This window comes from Macaca mulatta, chromosome 2, assembly GCF_049350105.2.
Source record: "Macaca mulatta isolate MMU2019108-1 chromosome 2, T2T-MMU8v2.0, whole genome shotgun sequence".
Taxonomy (NCBI): domain Eukaryota; kingdom Metazoa; phylum Chordata; class Mammalia; order Primates; family Cercopithecidae; genus Macaca; species Macaca mulatta.
Genome location: NC_133407.1, coordinates 44,402,656 through 44,421,023, shown reverse-complemented (window position 1 = coordinate 44,421,023; position 18,368 = coordinate 44,402,656). Strand labels below are relative to the sequence as shown.

General features: G+C 44.2%; 1 protein-coding gene and 1 long non-coding RNA gene across 11 annotated transcripts in view; one reads left to right on the top strand and one right to left on the bottom strand.

Moving 5' to 3' along the window:
* Positions 1–18,368, bottom strand: part of ZBTB38 (zinc finger and BTB domain containing 38) — a 125,411-nt gene that overhangs the window by 13,793 nt on the left and 93,250 nt on the right. The window contains exon 1 of one of the 10 annotated variants that reach the window (XM_015131961.3): positions 3,311–3,472. The gene's annotated coding sequence lies outside the window, so the exon portion shown is untranslated. 10 annotated transcript variants of the gene reach the window in all.
* LOC144339031 (uncharacterized) lies at positions 3,565–17,115 on the top strand. The gene is made up of 2 exons (XR_013413586.1): positions 3,565–3,850; positions 16,176–17,115. It is a non-coding gene; the product is annotated as an uncharacterized LOC144339031 (long non-coding RNA).

Below are 18,368 nucleotides of genomic sequence, written 5' to 3'. Positions count from 1 at the left end.
TCAGGATGAATGGTCATCCAGTATTTTATATATAAACAAAATATAAATCTCTATATACATTATTTTACTTTTATTATCTTTTTTCTTTTTTAAGACAGGGTCTTGCTCTGCCACGCAGGCTGGAGTGCCATCAGACGGCAGTGGTGCTGTCATGGCTCATTACAGCCTTGAACTCCTGGGTTTGAGTGATCCTTCCACCTCCGCTTTCCCCCATCCCCCAACAGTAGCTGGGACTACAGGCGTGTGCCACCATCCTTGGACAGTTTCTAAATTTTTTGTTAGAGATGGGGTCCCACTATGTTGCCCAGGCTGGTCTCAAATCCTGGGCTCAAGTGATCCTCCCACCTTGGCCTCAAAAAATGCTTGGATTACAGGCCTGAGCCACCACAGCCAGCCTGTATAAATTAAATAAAAAATTATATATCATACTTATAAGGACATTTGTGTATATTTACATAAAGTATATTGTACAAATATTTAAAGTACTTTAAAGAATTATATAAATATATGATAAACATATTTTATAATTAGACTTTATATAAATGCCACTGGGAAATTCTAGTAAATTAGCATATTTGGAATTTTCAGTTTTTATCTCCTGCTATGCTTCAGCCTTATATAATTAAAAACATATACACATAATGTAAACAAAGGCACTTAAGATACTTTTGATGACTGAAATGAACTTTCTTCACTTGCTTTTTAGAATTTCCTAGCTTTAGAAAAAGAAAATGAATCTATGTTCATGGTCAAAGACTGAAACAGCACAGATATGCATTAAGGTAAAAAGTAGAAGTCCTCTTCTCCATCCTAGCCTCCCCACTCCCTACATCCATACTCCCCCCTCCCCCCAACACACACACAGCACACACTCTCCCTTGTCATGGGTCCCTTTTCTTATAACTTTGGACGACTTCTACATTCTGCCTGAATAAAGCCTTAGGAGAGAAACTGTATTTCCTCTTAAGATTATCCTTCTCAGGCCGGGTGTGGTGGCTTATGCCTGTAATCCCAGCACTTTGGGAGGCCGAGGTGGGTGGATCACGAGGTCAGGAGATCGAGACCATCCTGGCTAACACGGTGAAACCCTGTCTCTACTAAAAATACAAAAAATTAGCCGGGGGCGGTGGCACACGCCTGTAGTTCCAGCTACTCAGGAGGCTGAGGCAGGAGAACGGCGTGAACCCGGGAGGTGGAGCTTGCAGTGAGCCGAGATCGCGCCACTGCACTCCAGTCTGGGAGACACAGCGAGACTCCTTCTCAAAAAAAAAAATAAAAAATAAAAAGATTATCCTTCTCTCCCAGTCCCTAGTTCCCCTGCCTGGCAATCCTCGCTTGTTCATGTCTCAGTTGATGTCTTATCTGGATAGCCTTGCTCCTCCAGAATTTCTAGTTTTTGGTTTCCCATCATTACAATGTATGGTATCATGCATTTGTTCACATTTATATCTTCCCTATGAGCTCCTTGAGAACAGGGACAATCTGATTCATCTTTGTACTCTCTGCACCTGTAGGCATGACAAGCCGTTGCTGGTGATGTTGAGAGTGAGCAGAGGGGAACTTGCCCTAGAGAGCAGCCTCGAGAAAGTGCCTTCGAGTTCTAAGAATGTAGGATTGCTTCACTCTTCTCTCTGCAATCTCTTAAAGATTTACTAATAAAAACACACTTTTAGGAAATTATCACTTGTCAAGTTTTGGTGTAGTATCAAAGAATATCCATAATTAGCTGAAAAGGCTATTAAAAAATTCCTTCCCTTTCCAACTACCTATTTGTGAGAAGCTGGATTTCCTTTACATACTTCCACTAAAACAGCGTGCCACAGCTGAAGGCAGGAGCACAGATGAAAATCAAGCTCTCTTTCTATTAAGCCAGACTTTAAAATATTTGCAAACATGTAAAACAGTACTAGTCCTCTTACTATTTTTTTTTTAGAAAATAGTTACTTTTAATAAAATGTTATTTTATCATTCCGTTGGATTTATCACAGTCATTTTCCATCAGTTAATAAATACTAGGTAGGTACAATTAAAAATAGTGGCAAAAACTGCAATTCCCTTTGCATCAATCTAATAGTTCTTTCAATTCTTATTTAAAATGTTGAATATGGTAAATATTGATAGAAAGAACTCAAATAAAAAAAACTCTTTGCATACCCAATGATTGTAAGAGTGTAAGGGAGTCTAGGGACCAAAAAATTTGAGAACTGCTGTGCTAACCAAAACCAAAATAAAAAAAAGTCAAAACAAATTTAATTAAAAATCTTAATTAAATAATTTTCTAAGAAATTATTTAAAAATAATTTTACTCAATAAAATAAATCTATATAAGCCTAAAAGGACTAAAGAGACAGTGAATAAAATGTGGTGAAACACAAAGCAGAAATCCTCAGGAGACAGATGGAGACCAACGGATACAGAAACACAGACACACCCACAGTCACGCAGATATACACACTCTCCATACCTGTCCTTAATTTTCCAAGTTTGAGGCGATGACTATTTCTTGAGTTTGAACATGGCTGAAAAACCAGGTGGAGCAACAGTCCACTCCACACTGGACACAGGTGAAAATTGTTCTTTGAGGCTGCTACCTACAATCTGTTTATACAATCAATCTATCACTGCTTGCATCCTGGCCTTCCAAGTCTCAAAGGTTAGCTTGGTCACAGTAATCTATCCTGGATATTGCTTTTTAAGTATTGGTTCACTCATTCTGGGAATGAATTTGAAAATAAGGGAAATAATTCTTGGCAATAATCTGACTTTAACTACTTCCCAGTATTTCCAGCTTAATTAAATTTTCTCTCCTTTCAATTAGTTAAGGCGATCTTACTGAAATGCACAGAAAACTTAAAATGATAGTTTCCATATAAACCCTAATTCTTACAATGCAAAAAAAAAAAAACTTGAAAAACCTCTTTAAATTGTTAACTAATGCATTTATTATGCAGATCTTTATAGGGCTTGTTAGTAAAATCTGGTGTATTTTTATTAGTAAAGCTCTAAGACATTACAGAGAGGAGAGTGAAGTAAACCTTTTCAGTCTACATTCTTAGAACTACAAGTCACTTACTCAAAGCCACTCTCCAGGGCCAGATTAAACTCCATTTTTAAAAATCTTCTAATCAGAGGAAAAGGCCAAGAGCCCTCTTGCCAGCCCTTGGCCACGCAGCTCCTAACGAACGTACATAATAACAACTGAATCGACAGAGCAACTTTCTCCTCCCTCTATGGCAAGTTGTCTTCTATAAAAAGAAACTTAGAAATAAAACCTAACTAAAAAAAGAACGCACTGTATTAGGATACTGACCTGGAATCCTGCAAAAGTCAAACCTGCAGTCCATACTGGGCCAGCGCAGGGGCCATATCAAAGTGAAATCTATTGCACGGGTCTGTTATTCCCTGCGGAAAGTTTTCCGACAAAGGACATTTTGCTTCAGTGAGCTGGCTGCACCATCCCACACACATCTTTGCAGTATATTTTCTCATAGTCATGTTGGGTGACTACGTCAGACCTCCTCACGTGACGGGGTGTTAGAAACACACGCATCAGATCTCGAAAACAGATTACAAAACAGAAGTCCTTTATGGAGTTGAGCTGTGTCTAGGAAAAGGAAAATCCTGTTGATGTTGCCTTCTAAATGCGGCCTGAAACGGGCACAGAAAAGCTACATTTATCAGATTTTACTGCACTTAAGCTATCAGATTCAAGAAGGCATAGTGTGACAGGGGAAGCTTATTTTTTAACTGAAATTCAGGCTGTTCTGAAGGCCAACATCGGGAAGCTGCTGGAGTGCTCTCAGCAGAGAGGGAGGCCAGCTTGGACAACCTCACCTATTATCTGGAAAAGGTAAACATTAGGGCCCTGGACTTGTAGTTGCGTGCACATAGGATTGTGAGAACGAGTACTGTCAGATTCATGAATGATGCAATGGGCCCAGTTAAATATTTTAGGTTGCTTGTTTGGAAAGATGAAAGGGGGAAAAGGTCCTAGGTTTCTTTTTTCTTTTTGAAATGCAGCAGTGTTTCAGGGTAGCTCGTGCACCTTGAGTTCATCTCAGGATCAAGCTTGCCTGGGCACCTGCTTGCTTAAGAAATCTGGCAAACAGGCTTAGAGAATCTCTCTGAAGCCTTTTGAGTGCTGTCTTCATTTCTTGTTTTACCCAAATTCCACTGACACTCAGAATCCCCCCAAAAAATATATATATATACACACACACATATATACATATGCATACATATATACGTGTGTGTGTGTGTGTGTATATATATATATTTTTTTTTTTGACATGAAGTCTCACTCTTGTTCCCCAGGCTGGGTGCAATGGCATGATCTTGGCTCACTACAACCTCCACATCCTGGGTTCAAGCGATACTCCTGCCTCAGCCTCCTGAGTAGCTGGGATTACAGGCGCCTGCCACCATGCCCGGCTAATTTTTGTATTTTTAGTAGAGATGGGGTTTCACCATGTTGGCCAGTCTTGAACTCCTGACCTCAGGTGATCCGCCTGCCTCAGCCTCCCAAAGTGTTAGGATTACAGGTGTGAGCCACCGTGCCCAGCCCCAAAATGTGTTAATAGAAGGCATTTTTAATCTGAATGCTGTGGGGAATGATGTGTCCCAGAGTTCCCCAGGACAGGGTTCCTGTCCCCTGAAAATTTTCATTTTAGGAGTCAGCTTATCAAGAATTGATTTCAAAAGCCAACCATCATTTCCTTGTGAACCCAAAGGGCTGGCTGATTGAATGGAAGGTGGCTCTGTACCTCTCAGTTGATTGCTACCTCTGGGGGAAGGCAGAGAGAAGAGCCGTTTACATTCCGGCTTCTGAACAAGAGTGAACCTCCAGCTAATCACAAGAATGAGTTGTCCTAAAATGGACGAAGCACCAGCTGCTGCTCTGGTGTTAAATCTAAATCCGCCTCCCCCACTGCACTGCCGCTCCCCACTCCCTGCCCCTCTGCACGCTGGGTTTCTCGGGACTCTTGCAAGACAGTGAATCACAGCTTACAATGGTACTTCCTGGATAAACCAGAAACTGGGCAGTGAGGAGTGAATGAGATGATGCTCCTGAAAAGCACCAAGTGTGGTCCATGGCACCTAGCAGGGGGTTCAAGAACTGTCAGCTGGAATTAGCTTGAGAACTGACTGCATTCTGCCTAGTTGGTGGCTATGGAGAGAACTGCTCATGCGGCTTACCCTTCATGCAGTATGTAGGGTGATCTTTAAAAACTACAAATGAGGCCGGGTGCGGTGGCTCATGCCTGTAATCCCAGCACTTTGTGGGGCTGAGGCAGGTGGATCACCTGAGGTCAGGAGTTGGAGAGCAGCCTGACCAACATGGCAAAACCCTGTCTCTACTAAACACAAAAAAAATTAGCTGGGTGTGGTAGCACATGCCTGTAATCCCAGCTACTCGGGAGGCTGAGGCAGGAGAATCACTTGAACCCAGGAGGCAGAGGTTGCAGTGAGCCAAGATCGCGCCATGGCACTCCAGCCTGGGTGACAAGAGCGAAACTGTGTCTCAAAAACCAAAACAAAACAAAAACCAGAAAAACAAACCTACAAATGAGATCAAGTCAAGCCCTGCTCAAAGCCCTTCAGTGGCCTTCCCCTTATCTTAGGATAAAATCAGACCCTTCCCAGTGGCCAGCAAGGCCCTGCGCTGTCCACTCTCCAGACTCACTCGTTCCCTCCTACTGCACTCCTTGCGCTGCCTTTCCTCAGGCACACAGGCTCCCCGGGCTGACTGCACCTGCCCAGTCTCTTCTGGCCCTGTGGCCCTGTGGCCTTTGACACACACGGTTCCGGCACTGCCTGTGGCTGGCTCAGGCTCGTGCTTCAGGCCCAGCTCAAATGTCTCCTCGGAGGGGCCACCCCATCTCTCTATCTGCTGCCCCTTTGGTTTGCCCTCAAATCACCTTGTTTATTTCTTCATACTGCTTACCTCAACCTGCAATTATCACCTGTCCTTGCCTGCTTGTTTACTGTCCACTCTGCCCGCCAGAAAGTAAGCTCCAGGAGGAGCTGCTTATCTAGGCTGCTCACTGTTCACTGTTGTATCTCCAGGCCGCAGCACATGGTGGGGGTACGCAGTAAATGTCTGGCACGTTAAGAGATGTGACCACGCCTATGAAACACAAACCAGGCTCACCCCGACTAAAAAAAGCAACCTGCTGCCGTCCCCTATACTCACGATCCCCCCAAAAGCAAGCTGCCACCGTTCCCTGTACTCACGATCCCCCAAAAGCAACCTGCCGCCTTCCCCGGCATTCACGATCCCCCAAAAGGCAACCTGCCGCCGTTCCCTGCACTCACGCTCCCCAAAAAAGCAACCTGCCTCTGTCCCCTGCACTCACGATCCCCCTCGCCCTGCTCTGCTTTTTGACTTTTCCATGGCACTCGACATTCCAATATACTACATACAAAATGGACTTATTTATTGTCTGTCTGCTTGCAAAAATGTAAGCCCCACAAGAGTATCAATCTTTGATTTTCTTCACTGACATATGTTAAGCACCTGACACAGAGTAGGCCCTCAGTATTCATTTACAAAATGAACAATCTGTACTACAAAAAGATATATGTTTATAAACCAACATTACATGAGCATAGTCACCATAAATAATGCCAATTACAATTTTCATCTCTCTGAATTCTCCAATATTGAATAAAATTGCTTTTATCAGATATATTTCATGTTATAAAGCACTTTGCATATTAATTCATTTAATCACCTCTACAACCTCCTGTGGAGGTTGGCACATAAAAAATGGAAATACTGGTTGGGTGCCTTGGCTCACACCTGTAATCCCAGCACTTTGGGAGGCCAAGGCAGGAGGATCATCTGAGGTCAGGAGTTTTAGACCAGCCTGGCCAACATGGTGAAACCCTGTCTCTACTAAAAATACAAAATATTAGCCGGGTGTGGTGGTGGGCACCTGTAATCCCAGCTACTCGGGAGGCTGAGACAGGAGAATTGCTTGAACCCAGGAGGTGGAGGTTGCAGTGAGCTGAGATTGCGCCACTGCACTCTAGCCTGGGCGACAGAGCAAAACTCCGTCTAAAAAAAAAACACCGCAAATACTAGTATGTACTCATAGGATTCAATGAATTAACAGTTAGTGCTCAATATGGAAGCTAGTATTATTAACATGCTCATAGTACAGATGTGGTAACTGAGCCTGGAGAAGTGATCTGCCTCACATGTATGTGCGCACATACAGCAGTAATTAAGTCAGAGCAGGTGACTTGTTCTATATGGCACAAAAGGGCCCAGCAGTGAGTCCAAACCGCAGGCTTGTTATACAAGATCCCCACGGAAGAAGCTGGCAGCTGGAAAAGACCCAGAATGGGATTCAAGAGGTTGGGCAGATGGGGGCAACCAGCCTGAGTCATATGCCAAGAAATCTCAGAGAGATAGAGGAATGTGCCAGAGAGGTCTCCAAGCAGGGCAGCCGAGGATGGTAGTTAAGGCATGCAGCCCCTTGATCCCGGGTGGCAGTTGCCAGGATAATCTGAGCATTGCTGGGTGGTGGGCCTTGGGCCTGGGATCCTTCATGGCTGGCCAGGTGTACAACAGATGTCCAGCAGGCATTTTCCAGATGCCGCCTGATATGTAATCAATCTGTGTCTGCCCCACAGCCCAGAAAACACTGGCACAGCCAGGATTTGCTAATCTAAAGTAAATGCCTCAGGAAGATGGGTTTTCATTCGCCTCCCCTCCCCTACCACAAGTATGTAGGTTTACCCTCTTATTACAGGTCTGTGATAATGCAGTCCCTAGGGATTATGGGGCTCACGCTGGGGACCTGCCGGTCAGGGTGCAGCATGAGACTGGTGAGTGTGAAGCCTCAGGGGAGCACTGGGGGAAGACAATCTCCAAAGGCAGAGCTGGCTTCTGGCGTGAGCCTCCTCCATGATGGAGGGAAGAGTCTCCTGGCCAATACAGAGTGGAGACTGGTCAGCAGGGCTTGTCAAAACCCTGAATCCAAATCTCAGCTGCCTTACCAAGGCTTCTAAGGTCCCCTGTCATCTGACCTCCTGTCCTGCCATTCTAACCCACATTAGCCGCCCTTCTGTTCCTTGAGTGTGCCCGCGGCCTTCCCAGCCCAGGGTGTTTGAGCTGCTTCTGCAGCCTGGAATGTCCTTCTAGCCTGGGCAGCAGCCCACCCTCACCTCCATCCACCACCCACTTCTCTCCTCCCATCTGGTGCCTCTGTTCTATATTTTTTAGCATACTTTTCTTTCATAGTACTCATTATGATTGTAATTAAAAGTTACTTGACAAGTCTGTGCCTTTACTACAGAGTAAAAATTATATGAGGGCTGAGACTTTTGACCAGTTTTCCTAGCACTCAGCCCTGCAACTGCCACATAATAATTAATAAACCTTTACTTAATGAATACAAAAACAGAAAGCACCCAAAACTAAGCTTTATAGAGCCCACCATACCTGGCACTGTCACCGAGCTTTCCAGACCCAGTGTCAGGTCAACCTGAACTGCCCTGCTATTTCCCACCTATGCTAATGGGTGGTCATAAAAAAAAAAAAAAAAGCCAAGAAGGTTGTTCTGACATGAAAAAGGAAAAAGAACCCACCCCACACACAAATCAACATTGCTGGCCTAAAGCTGAGCTGCGTAAGATAAAACAGAGCTATCTGCTGCCCACAAAGCTATTACAGCCCAAACAAGTTAAAACACTGAACCACAGCTCTGGAACACTGAAAACTGCTTACTATCACCATTTTGGCCCAAAGGAAGAAAAAGAGCAATCTTTCAAGCACTACGGACATGCTTTGTTCAAAGTCCAGGAATTTGGCCTTTGTCTTGAGTACCTGGGCTGAATTGGCAACAAACTCTTTACAATTTAATACTTAAAAAGTTGTAAAGGTGGCAACATGGCGGTGTCGTGTAAGGCCCTGGTGCTGGGTGTTTGTGAAGGACTTAGCTTCCACGTGACATCTTCCCTTCCCACACTCTGGCAGCTTTCCACCCTGCAGTCACCGGTCGCTTCCTTCTGGCGTCTGCTCCCTCCCCCGGCCTCCTCTTCTCCTCTCCTAAGAAGCTAATCTGGACACGGTGCTGGGTCTGTGGCCTCCTGCTGGGTCATGGAACTGCAGGTGCTTTGCATCCCGGCACACCAATCTATAAGCCCTTGCCCCCCATCAGGCAATGAACAGTAGATGGAAGAGGCACGATCGTGTGTACTTATAATGGTGGTTCTCAGCAGAACTATGCATATCAGACTGACCCGTGGAACCACAAAAAGAATTTGAGATCAGTGATATCACTGACACTGAGCCAGGGTGTGGGAGACACGGTCTGGGCAGGTGTGCTTTTGCATCCTGCTGAAAATTACCAAGATATATAGTCCACACGACCTGGCCCGTGACTTCTGACTACACTATGAAGGAACAGCTTACCATGTCTCCTGCTTATGCTGGAGCCCCTCTGGGCAGCTGAGAACTGCTTTGAAGTGACATCCCCACACTCCTAACAAATGCAACAATGTCCCCATTGTGACTTATCATTTGACAGGAGGAAGTCACCTACATATGTCATCCAAGCTGTGTCCCAACAAGCACATATGTGCTATGTGCTCAGCACCGTTCTACACACTGCATGTATATCATTCCACACTGCATGTATATCATTCCATTTAGGCCTCACAGCAACCTTTCTCATTTTACAAATGAGAAAAGTGAGGTTCAGAGAGGCTGTGGAACTCAGCCAAGATTGTTTAGCTATTGGTGGCAGAGCTGGGATTCAAACCCAGGCAGCATGACTCAAAAATCACACTTTCCATTTCAGGTGCAGGAGCATAAAGAACTTAGCTTGTCCATGTTTTTCTTGGTTTCATTTAGCGACCCAACTATTGAAGGCTCATAGGGCATCACACCAGCCTACTGACCAGTTTACAACTGGCAAAATGTAAGAGGGCCTGGAGCAGGGCTGCCACGTGTGGGGTACAGGCTATGCCCTGTGGTAGGCTGAGAGGCAGCCCAGGCTCTGCTTGGTTGGGCATGTCCCTCGGTGCAGGGCTGCAGTCCCTGCCAGGAGGAGGCCACTTCTTACTGTGCACAAAGATGCCATATGGGACCACCAATAGGTCTGGGGTGAATATTTAAGGGAAATTCAGTATTTTCCATAAATTTTACTTTTAATTCATTTTCTTTTTTTTTTTTTTTTTGAGACGGAGTCTCGCTCTGTCGCCCAGGCTGGAGTGCAGTGGCCAGATCTCAGCTCACTGCAAGCTCCGCCTCCCGGGTTTACGCCATTTTCCCGCTTCAGCCACCCGAGTAGCTGGGACTACAGGCGCCCGCCACCTCGCCCGGCTAGTTTTTTGTATTTTTTTAGTAGAGACGGGGTTTCATCGTGTTAGCCAGGATGGTCTCGATCTCCTGACCTCGTGATCCGCCCGTCTCGGCCTCCCAAAGTGCTGGGATTACAGGCTTGAGCCACCGTGCCCGGCCTTTTAATTCATTTTCTTAAAAAATGTATACTTCAAAGTAATATATGACACTTATGAATATGACTTATTTTGATTTTTATCCCCTTCCATTTCAAGATAATATTGAGTGTATATGTAGGGTTACCGTTAGATGGGGACATAGAAAAGGAATGGTGAAGAGATTAAAGTTGTCGAACTAAAGGAACTGAGACACTCCCAAAGCACTGTTATGTCCATTCCTAAAATAGGGCTCTACGATACTTTAGGATAAGGCATACCACGTCCAGTCTGGTACAGTGGCTAAAAGTCTGAACTTTGGTATCTGGGGGACCTGGTTCTGTCATGCTCTGGCTGTGACCTTGTGCAAATTTTAAAAACTTGCCCTTCAGTTTCTTCCTCTGCAAAATGGGAGCTAATACTAGAAGATACTCGGGTTAACATGAGGACTAAGCGATACCTTTAAAGTGCTTGGCATAGTGTCTGGCATAAAAATCAAGCTTCATAAACATTAGCTATTATTATTATTACTATTACCAATTAATTCTTAGTCAAAAATGTCAGCAGAAGCAAGTATTAGCTAAGCCTTGGCCCCAGGCCCCAAATTAGGGAAAGTGAAATTCCTTAATGGCAGGGACAAATGTCCTGTTTCACTGTGTGCCCAGAGATCCCCAGACCCCGTCACAGTGCTTGATACCCCATAGGGGTTCATTAACTAATTATTCTTTCTTAATTCAGAGAGCAGTTACACCTGAGCTTTGGCCAACACACACACACACACACGTATGCACACACATACAGGCATTTAATTACAACTATCATTTAAATAATTTTCTTTCTTTAGTTGCATTGTTAGCATCTCTTCTAATCAAATGGAAAAAGGAATTATTGTTTTTTTTTTTATTTTTTACTGACAGGGTCTCACTCTGCCACCCAGGCTGGAGTGCAGTAGCTTGATCATTGCTCACTGTGGCCTCGAACTCCTGGGCTCAAGTGATCCTCCCACCTCAGCTCCTGAGTAGTTAGGACCACAGGTGCCCGCTAACATGCCCAGCTAATTTTTTTATTTCTTTGTAGAGACAGGGTCTTGCCATGTTGCCTAGACTGGTCTTGAACTCCTAGGCATAAGTGATCCTCCTGCTTTGGCCTCCCAAAGTGCTGGGATTACAGGTGTGAGCCACCACACCAAGCTGGCAGTAACCATTTAAATAAAAAATATTTCAAGTTCACTGTTTATTACCTGTCCCAGTAAAAAGCTTGGTAGAAAGGAGGGTGTTTAAGATAAATACTTGAATCATCAATACATTTCTATTATATGTGCTTATCCTCTTAAATCAGAAGGTCACTCAAATTTGGGTATAAATTGATGAATAAAAACAAAGCTAGGGTCTTATCTGTGTATTGAGTTATATGTCTGTTTTAGATAGTGAAATTCTTTCACCTTCCTAAAGAAGCCTCTCATGCACTGTTTACAGACTTGACAAATTACATCTGCTCCTTTCTCTTCATCCAAAGGGGGTTTTTAATAACATATTAATTTGGTTACAATTTATTTTAGAGAATATTTTGGTGTTTTGGGTTTTTGATTTTAGAACCTTTTTTGTTTAATTCTCAGTTTAATGAATTCATTAGTTTGTATTTTGTTCAGTAAAAAATAATTAAAAATTTGGGTTCACTTTGGGATTTGGCATGTTTGTTGTGCTTTATTTTAGATTTTGGTTCAAGCTTCCCTTGAAGTCCTTGATTAAATTACCAGGAACTGTCAGATGTAGTCGATAGTTCCAAGCTTTCCCTTCGTGTTCTGTGGGGCATCCTTTTTCTTCCTGGATAGTGAGTTATCTTTATCTTCAGAGGTAGAGCACTGCTTACCCACTCCTGGGTTTAAATTACTGTTCCGCTAACTTGCTAGCTGTATGCACATGTACAAGTTAATTAGCATCTCTAGACTTGGTTTTTTTTTTTTTTTTTTTTTTTTTTTTTTTTTTTGAGACGGAGCCTCACGCTGTTGCCCAGGCTGGAGTGCAGTGGCGCGATCTCGGCTCACTGCAAGCTCCGCCTCCCGGGTTCCCGCCATTCTCCTGCCTCAGCCTCCGGAGTAGCTGGGACTACAGGCGCCCGCCACCGCGCCCGGCTAATTTTTTTGTATTTTTAGTAGAGACGGGGTTTCACTGTGGTCTCGATCTCCTGACCTTGTGATCCGCCCGCCTCGGCCTCCCAAAGTGCTGGGATTACAGGCTTGAGCCACCGCGCCCGGCCTTAGACTTGGTTTTTAAAAAAATCTATAAAGTGGACACAGCAGTGTGACCTTGTTCTTATGAGGATTAAACAATACAGATAAAATGTAGTATCTCATTCTATAGATCCTTTTTGCTCTTGTAATTTTCCATGAAAATTCCAGAAAACAAACAAAAACCTATAACCACAGCTTTTTCTCTAGCTCATCTCATTATGATACTAGCAACCAATTAAATGCTCGGCGGTTGAAAGGCATTGGAAGCAGGGTCAGTTTGTAAGTGGGGATTTCCCTAGCGCTGAAGTGCAGCGCTAAGTGGCCTGGAGAGATTCAGGCTTTAAGAGCTTCCTCTAAGTCCTGGCAAGATCAGCTCTGCAGGCCGTATGGTCAGGAGCTGAGGGGCTCAGGCCAGGCTGACCCTAAAAGAAGGGAAGCCAGGGAAAAAGTGCTTGTGGAAGGCACATGCAAAACCAAATTTTTAACAAAATAGGGGACTATAGGTAATACAGTATGAGTTCATATATTAAGGCCTTGGGAGAATATGTTAATATTTTTGGTACAGTGAAAAAACCCTATTTTTTGGTATTTTCATTGTATAAAAAAGTATTTTTTATAATACTTTCAAAGAATAGATACATGCATCATGATGTAATATTGGAATAAATACAGTCAATAACTGTGTGTTAACAGACAAAAAAATTAAGTGACTATATTGTTTTGGGGAGCCCTGCATGCCCACTAAGGATAAGGCACCCACACAGCTCCACTGTGAAGAACAAACAGAGAAGAGGTTAGGGGTTCAACCAACCAGAGGGGAGCTTCTACCCCTTGAGTGGCTTTTATAGGCCACACGTTGCCTCTTCCCATTCAGGGAAAGAGATTGAGCAAATCCACCCTCAGAGCATCACTTTACCCTGAATTAGATGATTATTCAGTTTCTTCACACATAGAAACATCAGGGCAGCCAGCTTAGGAGTGTTAGGAGACTGGGCGAAGAAGGCCAAAGAATTTCCGCACAGAAACACTCTGTTCCCTTCACAGCCTCATCCTGGTCCATCCTCGCCTTGGTGGTGAGGGGCCTTTTAAACACAGTAAGGTGACTTATGCTCTGAGAGGCAATGAGTACCAGGCCAAGAAGAGGAGGCAGGGCAGAGGAGTGTCCTGGCCCAAGAGGTGGGGCAGGATGCAGGATGAGAAAGGCCAGAGAGCAAGGGATATGGGGCTCCCCCTACCCGGAAAGCCTCTGCTGTCCTCCTGAGTGAACGGTAGGTAGCCCAGTGCTGCAGCATGCCCCTGGAAAGGCCTGGCTCTTTCTGCATTGCTGAACCTGCCCATTCTGCTCTTTCAGGTGTCATGGGCTTAATAACGAGGTTAGAGTCATAAAAGTGAATGCCCCAAGGCAGTTCCTAGCTCTGAGGGCAGGCAGTCTTTCTTAAAAACAGGATTCCTTGGGCAGAGCCCTTCCCCAGTGGCACCTTTTTCAGGGATTTGTTTTTGGGTTCCTTTAGATTTGATGACCACAGCCCATCCCCAGTTCACAATGCTGTGTCCACAAGATGGTGCTGAGACCACACAAAGAAATGCTCCTAGGTCCCAGGTAGCCAGTCATTCAGCCCCAAGACCTTTCTCAAAATGGGCAGATGAGTAAGCATCACTTCACTAGGACCAGAGCTTGAGGTGTTTTAGATAACAAAAAGCACAGAGGTCATGATGCTTAGTGGAACACGCACTCTGACTCATTCTTATTTGCCACAAATGGATTTTAGAGATTCTTCAGATGGGGAGTGGGGTGGGGGGCTGAGGATGGCTCCAGCCAGTGTGTGAAACTCCTAGTTACAGATGTCCCCACCAAGGAGGGAGCAACTGAGGGGCCCTCAACTGTAGCCTTTGCCAAACGACAGCCCTTTGAATGTTTACCCTTTCCTGGGCTATATATCTCCAATTTCTTCAGCTACTCCCTTGTAACAACAAAAACAATACAAAACAAAAAAACCAAAACTTTACAGAAAAGCCTAAGATCTCATAGTGTGACCAAAAGAAGTTTCTAGACTCCTTGATGGGTGTGGTAGCTCACACCTGTAATCCTAGCACTTTGGAAGGCCGAGGCAGGAAGACTGCTTACAGCCAAGAGTTCAAGACCAACCTGGCCAACATAGCAAGACCCAGTCTTAGTTAAAAACAGAAAAAAAAAAAGAGAAGTTTCTAGACTTCTGGTTCCACATGGCTTATTATGCCATACTCCTCAAATGGCAGATGCTGGGACCCCACTTATTAAAGTGGTTGACCTCACTGTAAGCCTCAGTTTCCTCATCTATAAAATGGAGTGACTACTATACATATCATGCAGTTTGGGAAGGATTGAGAGTGTATGAGCACTCAGCAAGTACACAGCAAGTAGTAAGTGCTCAATAATTGATTTTATTTATAATATACAGACTTTTTTTTTTTGCCCGAATTTCTCCTTTCTTCCCTTGTTTTATTCCTCTCCTTTGGCTTCCAAACCTCCAGGACTGGATTTTTTTTTTTTTTTTAACTGAAACTCAAAATTTCCCTTGTTTATTCTGGTTAAACTTAATTGTGTATGCTTTATCCATCCTTTCTCTGCCTGTTGAGGTATTTTAGAATGTCAGTTCTATCTTAAAATACATCTACTGATCACTTAAACATGCTCTACTGATTCCTGCTCCAGAAGCTTTCAATAAGTTCAGGACAGTGATGACTGTGATAAAATGACATGACTGTATTCTAGCTCACCTCCACAGAGCAGCAGAATGGGATCATTCTTCTTCCCCAAAAATCATATTTTGAGATCAGTACTGTTATACTTAGAAAATATTTTTAAATCTATTAGAATAAGAAAAGAGAAAGCCTTGGCTTCATCTTTAAAGAAGGAAACTGAGCACACATCATCAGGATGTGACCCTGTACGAAGCAGTTCTGAACAGCTTAATCCATCAGTATGTTTGGACTCAAGATACTGAGGCCACAAGGCAAGTAAGCTCTTGAACTCAGATCCAGAAAGTTTCAGAGCTCCTGGGAACAGAATTGCTGGGAATAACCTAAGAATAAAAGATCAAGATATCAAGCTCCCTGGAGCTGATCTGTAGTCTCTGGGCTCGTCTTTGGTTACAGGTGACCCAGTGCAAAACTCCAACCAATTACATTCTCTCAGCTCCACGGTTTCAAAAACACAGCAAGACTCTAATTTTCAACTGTTCTTCTCTGTTCCCTCATTCTCCCTAAGTAGCTCATTCCAGTTGTTTTTCTTGGGCTCACATCCCAGCATCCTTGTGCCCCACCCTGCCTGGAATTCAGGCAGCCTGCGATTGTTTCAGCGCCCATATCCGCTTACCCAGCAGAACACCACCTTCCTTATCCTGACTCCTCCCAAAGGCCAACCTTGTCAACCCAAACACAGAACAAAGACAAAAACACCCGGCCATATTCCTGTGTAGCCTTGTACCATTTGCAAATCATTTTTTTTTTTTTTTAGATGGAGTTGTACTCTTGTCACCCATGCTGGAGTGCAATGGCACAATCTTGGCTCACCACAACCTCCGCCTCCTGGGTTCAAGCAATTCTCCTGCTTCGGCCTTCCCGAGTAGCTGGGATTATAGGCATGCGCCACCACACCTGGCTAATTTTGTATTTTTAGTAGAGATGGGGTTTCTCCATGTTGGTCAGGCTGGTTTCGAACTCCCGACCTCAGATGATCTGCCTGCCTCGGCCTCCCAAAGTGCTGGGATTACAGGCGTGAGCCACTGCGCCTGGTCTACAAATCACTTTCATACATGTCACCTTATTTTCCTTCTCACAATGCTACTGCAGGCAGGGAAATTGTATTTCCATTTCAAAGATGGGACACCAAGGCTCAGAAAAATGAAGACAAAGTCCCAGCATCTCATCACTTGTCACTGGAAAGGCTGGGTTTTCAGCCCTTGTGACTCTGAGCTTCAAACTAACTTCTAACATACTTAAATGGAAGACTAGATTTGTGTGATTCTAAACATTAGCAAATATAAACCACCATCTCATCTTTTGATTGGTATGCTTGACAGCTGTGCTTGTTTTATGCCAAATTCAGTGTCAAACATGTATCTGCCACTCAAAAGAACTACATATGTGATATGGTTTGAGTTTGTGTCCCTGCCCAAATCTCATGTTGAACTGGAGGAGGGGCCTGGTGGGAGGTGACTGGATCATGGGGGCGGATTTCCTCTTTGCTGTTCTCCTGATAGTGAGTTTTTACAAGATGTGATGGTTTAAAAGTGTGTGGCACTTCCCCCTTTGCTCTCTCTCTCCTGACGCCATGTGAAGAAGACGCCTGGTTCCCCTTTACCTTCCACCATGATTAAGTTTCCTGAGGCCTCCCAGTCATGCTTCCCGTTAAGCCTGCAAAACTGTGAGTCAATTAAAATTCTTTTTTTCATAAATTACCCAGTCTCAGGTAGTTCTTTACAGCAGTGTGAAAACAGACTAATACAATATGGTTAGCTATTTTTACCAACAAAACCAGTTTTTCCTGATCAGCCTATAGCATGCCATTAACACACTGCTGGCCAGGTGATCATGTAAATATTCTACTTTGTATTTTCTACCATCTTGCATTACTTGGTCACACAGCATTTTGTTTAACTTGTTCTATAAAATGAGAATAACTCCTGAGAAGATTATTGTGATAGCTGAAGAAGGCAGTGAATATAGAGACCTTAGCTAGCAAATATTCAATTAATAGTACACCATATTACTACCACTAACAAATTTTCAATGCTTTCATTAAAATCAAGCAGAGTTTTGTTTTCTTAACAAGTATCTGATGAGGTATAAAGCAGCATTAGTACAATAATTCAAAGAAACAGAATGATTTCCTCTCCTTGGCCTTTTTGAATCCTTTATTTCCTCCCTCATTCAGCAACCTCCTGGAGCCCACTCTCCAATGGAGGAGAGGGACGTGCAAACAGTTCCTATGATGATGAGAGTGCTCCACCAATGGGGCAGCCAGGGCTCGGGAGGAAGCAGCCTTAAACTGGGGAAGAGGAGTCAGAGCAAGGGAGGTGGGGCTCGCTCTTGAAGGATAGGGAGAATTTCCTTGGAATCCAAGAGGGAAAAAGGCATTCTTTTGTAGGAAGAGGTCTAAGCAAAGGCAAGAATGATGCACTTGGGGAGGGGCAAATAGGTGGGATGGCTGCGCCACAGCCATGTGCAGGGGCATGTTAGGAGATGGGGAGGAACCCTGGTGGGGCCTAGTCATGAAAAGTTTCCAATATTGGATGAGTTTGGACCTTATCCTCTAGTCCCATAGTTCTCACCCCCTAGCACATACTGAAATCGCCTTTGGAAACTTGAGAAGACACCAATACACAGGCCCCAATTCAAGATTCTGATTTGTTTAGTCCTGGGTGGGGCCTGAGTATTGGGCTTTTTATTTATTTATTTATTTATTGAGATGGACTCTCGCTCTGTCACCAGGCCGGAGTGCAATGGCGTGATCTCAGCTCACTGTAACCTCTGACTCCTGGGTTCAAGCGATTCTCCTGCCTCAGCCTCCTGAGTAGCTGAGACTATAGGCATGCACCACTACACCAGTACATACTACATTAATTTTTGTATTTTAGTAAAGATGGGGTTTCACTATGTTGGCCAGGGTGGCCTCCATCTCGACCTCGTGATCCGCCTGCCTCAGCTT